This window comes from Caretta caretta, chromosome 8, assembly GCF_965140235.1.
Source record: "Caretta caretta isolate rCarCar2 chromosome 8, rCarCar1.hap1, whole genome shotgun sequence".
Classification (NCBI taxonomy): Eukaryota; Metazoa; Chordata; order Testudines; family Cheloniidae; genus Caretta; species Caretta caretta.
Window position 1 is genome coordinate 65,817,941 of NC_134213.1, and position 9,842 is coordinate 65,827,782.

General features: G+C 41.9%; 1 long non-coding RNA gene across 1 annotated transcript; it reads left to right on the plus strand.

The window, feature by feature from the left end:
* Positions 1-3,973: 3,973 nt before the first annotated feature.
* Positions 3,974-7,728, plus strand: LOC142073014 (uncharacterized). Its single transcript, XR_012669678.1, has 3 exons — positions 3,974-4,198; positions 4,786-4,894; positions 7,579-7,728. It is a non-coding gene; the product is annotated as an uncharacterized LOC142073014 (long non-coding RNA).
* Positions 7,729-9,842: the final 2,114 nt, after the last annotated feature.

Genomic DNA, 9,842 nt, shown 5'->3' on the forward strand with positions numbered 1-9,842 from the left:
TAAAAACTGGTTTGACATTTTAAACAAATTCATGAGACATCTTTTCATGTACAGATATCCATTCCTACCTCACATCCTTCCTTAGTTTCATGTCATTTAAACATTAGGAGCCTTTACCTAGGGATATGGTATATTCCTCCATCACTTGAAGTCTTTAAATCATGACTGCGTTTCTTTCTATAAAATATGCTATAGCTCAAACAGAAATTATGGACTTACACTAGGAATTCCTGGGGGAGGTTCTCTGGCCTGTGTTATAGAGAAGGTCAGTCTAGATTATCATGATTGTCCCTTCAGGCCTCAGAATCTATGAATCCCCTTTCACAGTGTTTGATCGTGTTCACTCCACACTTGCCCTGAAAGGGTTAATGTAGAGTGAGAAGGGGGCTAATTAACCCAACAGTTATGGGGAATCAGGTAGCTAAGTAATCCCCTGACTGAGTGAGGGAGCCCAGATGAGGACTAACCAGCTGGACTGGGTATATAAAGACAAGAAATTGGAAGCTAAAGGGGGCTGCTGAGAAATAGGCTGCAGTGACTCCCTGGGAGAAGGAAGGAGTGTTTTGGGCTACAGAGGCAAGTGGATTGCAGTTGTTCCCTGGCTGGAGGGAGCGGTGAGGGTGGCAAACCAAGAGACAGTGGAATGCCAGATGGTAAGGAAAGGGCTCAGGGAAAGGCAGTAAGGTCTAGAATGGAGCAGAGCTTGGCTGTTTATTTAGAAGGTCCCTGAACTGGAAACCGGAGCACAAAGTGGGCCTGGGTTCCCCTGCCAGTGGCACTATGAGACAGTGAATGGGAAGGCTGCCTAGGATTGCTGAAGGAAGACTTTGGTACACTAGAAAGAGAAAAGATGTATAGTGCCATGACCAGAGTGAGTCATGAAGAGGTAGCAGTAGCTCATGGAGAAGGAGAGGGGCAGAGAGATGGCATACAACCATGGAAAGAGGAGTCAACCTTGCAGAGCTAATTCCTAGAATGGCCAGGAGGAGGCACCATCTAGCAATGAGTAGAGCATGCCATCACACAGTGGGAGGGGAAAAAACATAAAGATGTAAGAGCTAAAAAATTATCCAGAAAAGTGGGTAACCGACAAAAATGACTATATGCAAGAGCCAGTCAAAAAAAAACCCCATGAAACTGTTTTCCATCAGAAAATGCAGTTTCACCTCAACTGAAATGTGTCATGGGAATGTGTCAACTTTGATGAAATTTTCATTGGAAAAGTGTAGAAAAGAATTGTTTCAACTCTCATTTTGTTTCATTAATGCCAAAAATATTTCAACTTTTATATTTTAATATTCTATAAATTATAGTTCATGTTATGAATATTATTTTACATTATAATGATTTGACTTCATTGAAAACTATTTTTCAGAATTCCCAATCTGCAAAATTTTCAAAGTTTTAACTTTTTTGTTCCTATTTGGAACAAAAACAAATTTTGAAATTTTTGAATTTCTCACAGGACAGACATTTTGTTCTCCGATCAGCTCTACAATACACAAAATACAAAAATGCAAAAAGAAAACAAGAAAAAATAGAGAAAATTCTTTTCCTATTATAGTTCTCTTAAGTTTAATTTAGAACTATAATGCATACAACATTTTCAAGCAGAAGTGTGATGTGTTTTTGTTAAATTTATTTATTTGCTACGTCTCTAATTCACAAGACTGGAGGGGTTAATGGGTTGGGAAATGCCTTTTTTTTTTTACCTCACCCACCTTGTGTCTTTTTACATTTTGACTGTTCTATCCTTTACATTTTTAATGTTGTAAAATGCCTATGGATAGGTACAGCTGCAATAGTGATGAGAAATATGATTTGAACTGTAAATATATACAATCCATTGGAGCTGCACAGCCAAAGTCTCAGCCTTTCGGGCTATGTCTAAACAGTGTTGGATTGAGCCTCGGAGTCCAAGTCAATAGACTAGGGCTAGCGGGGCTCACACTAGTGCTCTAACAATAGCTGTATGGACACACCCCCACACACACGCTTTCGAGTCCAGGCTCCAGCTGCAGCCTGAGCTAGAGATTCAAAGCATTGCTGATGCAGCTATTTTTAGAATGCTAGTGCATGGCCCGCTAACCCTGGTCTAGGGGTTCTCAAACAGAAGGTCATGAAGCTTCTGGTCACAGGGTTATTACGTGGGGGTCCTGAGCTGTCAGCCTCTACCCCCAAACCCCACTTCACCTCCAGCATTTATAATAGTGTTAAATATAAAAATATGTTTTTAATTTTATGAGAAGGGTCACACTCAGAGGCTTACTGTGTGAGAGGGGTCACCAGTACAAAAGTTTGAGAACCACTGCCCTAGGGTGTTAACCTGGGCTTGGAGGCTTGCTCCCACTCACTCCAAAATGCAGTGTAGACATATCCATAGATTCTTCAGTGATGGGGCCACGTAAAAACTATGATAGATGAACTTCTAAGCTGATGACTGCCCCCATTATGTCCCTTTTACTGGGAATTCCAATGCAGTCAAGGGGCTCTAGGCCCCTGTAATATAGCCTGGTGCTGTGTTTTTTTGTGGTGTTTGTGTGAATGTCCATGCACCACAGCCTCATTCTTGTCTCTCCTACTGCCCTAGGTTCACACCTTCACCACACATGGATTCAGTAGCCACAGATGAGGCTCTGAAAAAGTTGGAGAAACGGTGTCTGATCCCTCTCCACCCTTGTGGCAAGAATGGGTAGGATCTATGTGAAAAGAGTCCATTTCATATATGTCCCACAAAAGGATGTCAAAGCCCAATGTGTAAAACTTAACCTCACTTTTGAGAGATTTCATTTTATCCCATCATATGCTACTATATTCCTTTCTGTTCAGGCATCTTTTTAAATGTTCCATTTACATGAGCTGTTACCACCAGCTCTGTTTACCTGAGCTCAATGCTTAAGTTTTGAGCGTCCTGCTCAGTATTTTATCTCAGGATCAGATTGAGGAAAAAAGAAAAAGTGGTGGTTCTCCCAAGTTCCACTAATGATGCCAAAATGAGATACAACTCCAAGATATATATACACAGCTTCATAATAGATCACTTCTCATTCTTTTCCCCATGCTTTTAACAGCAGTGAAACACTTAACACTGACACTTAAATTGTCATAAAGCTTCAGCATTAACGCCTCATTCCGATGAATTGAGAAAATTCACACATCTCAGAACTATTTCTCAAGTCTGCAGACTCAGGAAGGTACCAGGCATTGGTTTACATATTCAAATTTTGAAGGTTATTTTCCGCCATAATGGTTAGAGCAGTAATTCCCAAACTTGTTCTGCCGCTTGTGCAGGGAAAGCCCCTGGTGAGCCAGGCCGGTTTGTTTACCTGCCGCGTCCGCAGGTTCGGCTGATCGCGGCTCCCAGTGGCTGCGGTTCACTGCTCCAGGCCAATGGGAGCTGCTGGAAGTGTCGCGGGCCGAGGGATGTACTGGCCTCCACTTCCAGCAGCTCCCATTGGCCTGGAGCAGCGAACCACAGCCAGCGGGAGCTGCAATAGGCTGAACCTGCAGAGACGGTAGGTAAAGAAACCGGCCTGGCCCACCAGCGGCTTTCCCTGCACGAGCGGCAGAACAAGTTTGGGAACCACTGGGTTAGAGGCAAAGCACAAAATGGCACTTGCTTGCTATGAGCTGACCCAGTTTGACCTCTGACTTTATCAAACGTTTAAATTATGCCTACATGTGTGATGAATTCCTCTGTGCCAAAAATAGTACTAAGTTTTGCAAATCCTTAGAGTTACAGAGGCAGAAGCTGTTTCAGCCCTAGCAGTCAAGGCTTTCACATCAGTGCTAATTTAGAAAGGGAGAGGCTAATGTGATAATAGCAGTCACATATTTTCTAACACTGAACAAAGAGCTTTATTGTGTCAATAAAAATAGTATTAGATACAGTTTTGTTAATATGTTTAGGTGGTGTGCCTCTTAGTGTTGAGATTTACTGCCTAGATCACTTTTGAAAATGGATCTTAGCCAACTAAGTCACTTAGGCCTTGCATCATTAAGTGGAACAATACCTAAATACATTTAAAAATCTGGGCCGTACACTATTGCTACTCTTATTTCCTCTTCATTGTAGATCTTTTGACTAGATCTGAGAAAGCCCATCCTACCTGGTACACTAAGCCCAGTAGAGGACTTTAAGTGTTTAGTTGGTACCATGTGAATACTTATGCAAACATGATCAATCAACTTCTCATAGGTATGTACTTCACTATCATGTCTCAATGCTTTGATGTAAAGATCATCCCGTAACCCAAGGCATTAAGTCCTTGGAACTCTGACTGGCACCCTTGAGCAAACACAGGCACAACTAAAGTTACAAGCAAAATTCATTCATCCAATTTTAAGTTACAGGAGTATGAGAAGAACCGTGATGCAGTGAGTAGGAGTAAGGGCCTTTGAGAGGTTATAGATATGGAGTGGTTAGGAATATGGGACAGTGATACAAACTGTTTGTGAATTTCCTGCTGATCTTCTTGTTTAATGGATATATGTTTACAACCTTAACTCTTAATGAAGGGTTTTTTTAGCAATTCTGCAATATCTGTTGCCAAAGTGTATAGCTAGCAAATCTGTTGCCAAAGTGTATAGCTAGCAACCTCCAAATGGATGAAAATGAGCTGCTCTTTCCTTTGATGTAAATTCACTGCACACAAAACTAGAGATAAAAGACTCTCATAGTTCATTATGAAATTACTAGGCAAAATTAGAAACCCTCAGGACACACTCAAATCCTTCAAAATTTGCCAAAATATGTTTTACAGTCTCTTTCTTCCTTTACAACAGTGTAAGCTGCACACAAATCCAGAGGCCTAATTCCCTCCTTACAGGATAGGATTGGCTCCCATTGAGAATCAGGCCCCAAGACAACAGGATTCCATCCCCCATTTCAGTTGTAAGTTTGACATAAATTTTGTGTGTGTGTGAGAGAGAAATATACTCACCTTTCTTTCACCTTCTCTCTCTCTCTGTGTCACTTCAATGAGTCTTACTTTGGGGTCAGTTAGAACAACTCTACAAAAAGTTTGCAGAGAGGTCAGTTTCAGGTAGAACAGCTGTTCTGAAGCTAGTTGCAGTCTTCTCTGAGCTGGTTCACCCAGTTGAATAGAAAATGATACTCCAACAAGCAGCTTGTGGTCGGGGCTGCAAGCTTTCCCCACAAAAGTTCTAGGCAGCCATGCCAAACCCGCAAAAAAAAAAAAAAAACCAAACAGCAGAAAACGGGCTTGTTTTTGGCTTAATTGGCTTGTGAGTTGCTTGTTGGGTAGTTTTTGGCTTGTAGCTTGTTGCTTGTTTGGCTTGTTGCTTGTTGTAGCTTTTTTCTTTTTTTTGATCGGCTCCCGGCAAGCAGGGGCAAGGGGGAGAGAGTCAGGGGTGTACTGCCGGCCCACCACAGTCCAAGACTGCACTCTGGGGGGATCTAGTCAAATAGAGTGTTGGGGTTCTTAGGGATTGGCTTGTTTTGGACTTGTTTTCAAATGTGATTAGCTTGACTTTTGGTTTATTGTGAAAGTCAGGGTGCTTATTTACCACGTGAAAGTTGGCAACCGTGGTTCTAGGCAGCAAAATAATTTCATTTGAAGAGTGAAAAATAAATTAGACAGCTAATTTACTGTCAAGCTATATAACTCCCATTCTTCATAAAGTTAAAATGCAATCAATGACCTTTCCTTTTCTTAATTTAATTTTCATTCATATGGCAAATGTAATAAATAGCTTTCTGAAAGGTGGTTTATCATTAACCAACCATATTTAAACAAGCAGGTTACACAGAATATCAAATATATAGAATATTAAATACAAAACAGATTGCAGAGTATTGCCCCTTTTGAAGCTGTTGCAGATGCTCCAAGAATGCTAATGGTTCTTGCATGTTACGTGCACATGGAGTAAGGGAAATGCCTAGTAATCTCCCTGATAAATGCATAGGCTCCAATCAGATAAATGCTGAGGTAAATGTCCTCCCACATTGACACTCACTGGAGTCAGTGGGACTCTGCATTGACACAAGGGTCCATACTTGTGAATCATGACTGAGGCTGTGATTTTTGTCATGGCTATTTTTAGTAAAAGTCATGGACGGGTCACAGGCAATAAACAAAAAATCACAGAAGCCGTGACCTGTCCCTGACTTTTACTAAAAACATCCCTGACAAAATGGGAAGGGAGGCTGGTCCAGCTCCTTGCCCCCCACCTGCAACGTCTGGGAGCTGCAGGGTCCCCATTGCCCAGTGGCTGGGAGCTGCAGGGGAACTGTGGGGGGAGGGCTGCTTGCAGCACCTGCTGGGGAGCTGCAGGCCCCCCCTTCCCCGCACCTGCAGCCGCTGAGCAGCTCCAGGGTCCCTCTGCCACTGTCAGCTGGGAGCTGCGAGGGGGCGGGGAGGGGCTGCTCACATGGCTGAGCTCCTGCAGGGGGACCTGGGCAGCTGCAGGAGGCTTGTCCACAGAGGCTGGGCTGCCGTAGGGGGTCTCCCGCTGCTGGCTTCATAGCCTTAATCATGACTGAAGAAAAGTGACCATAATTACCAGAGATGAAGCTGCAGTAGGATCTGAGATGTAGCTCTCCTACCTGAATATTGAAGGGCAATTGGAACATGAAACTGAATTTGGTTTTTGTAGCTGGTCCCTATTTCTCTCTCTAATGAGCTGAAGCAAAATCTTTTACTTGAATTTTACCTCTGCCTCTCACCAGACTGCGCCTTGGCTAATGAAGGAATAGGATGAGAGGAAGAATACTACGATTACACAGCCACTTGAGAGGCTAGTGTGTATGTCTTAGTGGTTGACTTTTTTGTTTTATTGTGTTTTAGTAGACTTGTAGTTTATATACAATCTTGTCTAAATATAAAAACTGAGGATACCATCGTTTATCTAAATGTCTGATTTATAATTCTTTAGGGTATTAAAAAACACAGCTTAAGACTATGCTTTTAATTATAGCTGACCATTACTAATTACCAAATACTACATATCCATCCCTACTTAAAATGCTTCTCTCATTTGCATTGGGCTATAAAATATAGGATTCCCAAAAGATGACTTCTCCTGCCAACATCCTCCATGTGCAGAGAGCATAGCTGAGGAACATGTGGCAGGACATATAATGTTTCAATCTGTATACTGCAGGAATACTGATTATCTACAACTTACTGTATACTCTGGAACTAGTACATCATGGCCACTAACATTTCATCTCATTTCCTTTTATTTTTATCATATTTATAGTGGTATTTAATTGATCCTTGCATTCTCTTTTATCAAAAGACTTACATACCATTGAATTTTTGTTGGTAGTAAATCAATTTCTTTTATGGTAAAATATTGGTAAAATAATGGTAAAATATTTTTTAAATGGAATAAAAGGTTTGTGGTGAAAAACAGATCTCTAAGATAACGATCATGTGGTTGTGGGGTAGAAGCCTCCTCCCCTGCCACCCAAGCTTTAAAGAGAGTTCGCTATTATTTGTCAATGACAGTATGGGTAATTTCAGGTCACAATTTTAATCAGAATATTTTGATGGACCCTTACCTTAGGCTATTTTGTATGGTTTGTTAATCTGGTACTTTATCGTTGTATAGCATCTCTTATTCAAGGTTGCTTGATGGGAAGTCCCCACCCAAACATGAAGTTGGCTATTCACCTGTCTCCACTTATGGGTCCTCTCTCTGATCCTGAGTCCAACTGAGCTGCTGAAGGAGTTATGGAAAGTACACTGTGAGTTTGGGATGGTGGGGGTTTCAGCTACTTTAGGGCGGTCCCATTTTTGTGTGCCTTTGCGTGATGCTATGGGCACTCTGCACAATGTATTAATTCTGGTTGATATTTTGGTGTATCATGGAAAGCCAAGTTCTGTGTATCCACCATGGCTTCACAAGCCAGAAGGCATGTCTGCTAGACCAGGGACAATAGATGATTATTAAGAACTAGCAGCACCTGAATAAGTCATCGCTGGGGAGAGCAAAAGAGTAACTGTGTCTTCAGAAAAACTAATTTTATCCACCTTTCCTCTGCAGAGGCCTTGTGTTTGGAGTGGTGAAAAATCCCCAGATGCAGAACGAAGACACTAAGGCTTAATTACTCCAGCCCCCCACAAGCGGTGGTAGCTATGTAGGTGGGAGAAACTCTCCTGCTGACATAGCGCTGTCCCCACCAGCGCTTAGGTCAGTGTAACTTACATCGCTCAGGGGGTGGCTTTATTTACACTGCTGAGCAACATAACTTATACTGATGTAAGCTCTCTCCTGTTGGCTTAGTGTGTCTGCACTAGGAGCACCACAGTGGTGTAGCAGCATAGGTGCAGCTAGGCTGCAGTAAGCTCCGTAGTGTAGCCATAGCCTGAGATGGTGATGCTAATCTTGAAAGAACACAGAGATTGGGTATGTCCCACACAGAGAGAGACAGGAAGTTTGCCAAGCTGGGGAAGAAGGCTTCATGTTCCAGGACAAGCCATGCAATGGGCAGATGGACTCTGGATAACCCAAGGGAATCTGACCATCTCCAAAGAATGTTCTGGAGTGCTGAAGAAACTGAGGCAGGGGAAGCATAGGAGTAATTTTTGTAAAGATCTGTGTATTTCTCATGTGATTAAGTAAAGGACAACAGCACTGTAGCACTCTGTGCAAAGTGTCTGTGTGTTATATACTACACCTACCACTAGCCTGCTGAGAAAGTTAAACAGTAGCCTAGCACCTCACACCTTTAGTGGGATTCTGGGAGAGGGTGTGTTTAAGCTAGAGGGGGAGTCTGAGAAGTAAGCTGTGATGCATGGCTAGAAAGGGTTAAACAGTTTGCAGGCTGAATGACCCAAAGCCCACCTTTAAAGTCATGTTAGAAAGGTATGTGAATGATAATTAGGGCCATTCACTCTAGATAGGCTAGAACTTTGAAATGCAAACCTATATTGTTATAAATTATACTAACTGTGTGTATCTTAGATGCTACCCATAAACAGACAGTTCCTGTCAGTCACTATAACTACTGAGTCAGAGATTAAAAGGGAATATTTAACATTTGGATGAATCTTGGGTAAAATAATGTCATGTCTATGTGTCTCTTTGAAGTTTGTAATAGACTGTCTAATGGATAAATTGCCCTATGTTAGTTTGTGTAACTAATTACTGGTGGTGTTTAGAAAGCAAAAGGTTACATCAAAAGCCTATTGTTTAACCAGGACTGTGTGGTCAAGTGGATGCTAGAACACTGTATAAAAAGATCCTTGGGTTCTGATTCTGTAATCTCAGATCTTCTTAGGCTTCATCAGCGAAAGTTGGAGTCGCAAGTCTAAGGTCCCTGTTATGCTGGTACTCCCTGACTATGATATTTGGACATTGGACTACAACCTATGAACTATTTATAAAAAAACTCTTTGCAACTATAAAGCTCACCATCTCTGCTATGTTTCAGAGTAGCAGCTGTGTTAGTCTGTATCCGCAAAAAGAAAAGGAGGACTTGTGGCACCTTAGAGACTAACAAATTTTTTTGAGCATAAGCTTTCATGAGCTACAGCTCACTTCATTGGATGCATGCAGTGGAAAATACGGTGGGGAGATTTATATACACAGAGAACTTGAAACAATGGGTGTTACCATACACACTGTAACAAGAGTGATCAGATAAGGTGAGCTATTACCAGCAGGAGAGCTGGGGAGGGGGAAACCTTTTGCAGTGATAATCAAGGTGGGCCATTTCCAGCAGTTGACAAGAACTTGTGAGGAACAGTGTGTGTGTGTGTGTGTGGGGGGGGGGGAAATAAAGATGGAGAAATAGTTTTATTTTGTGTAATGACACATCCACTCCGTCTTTATTCAAGCCTAAGTTAATTGTATCCAGTTTGCAAATTAAT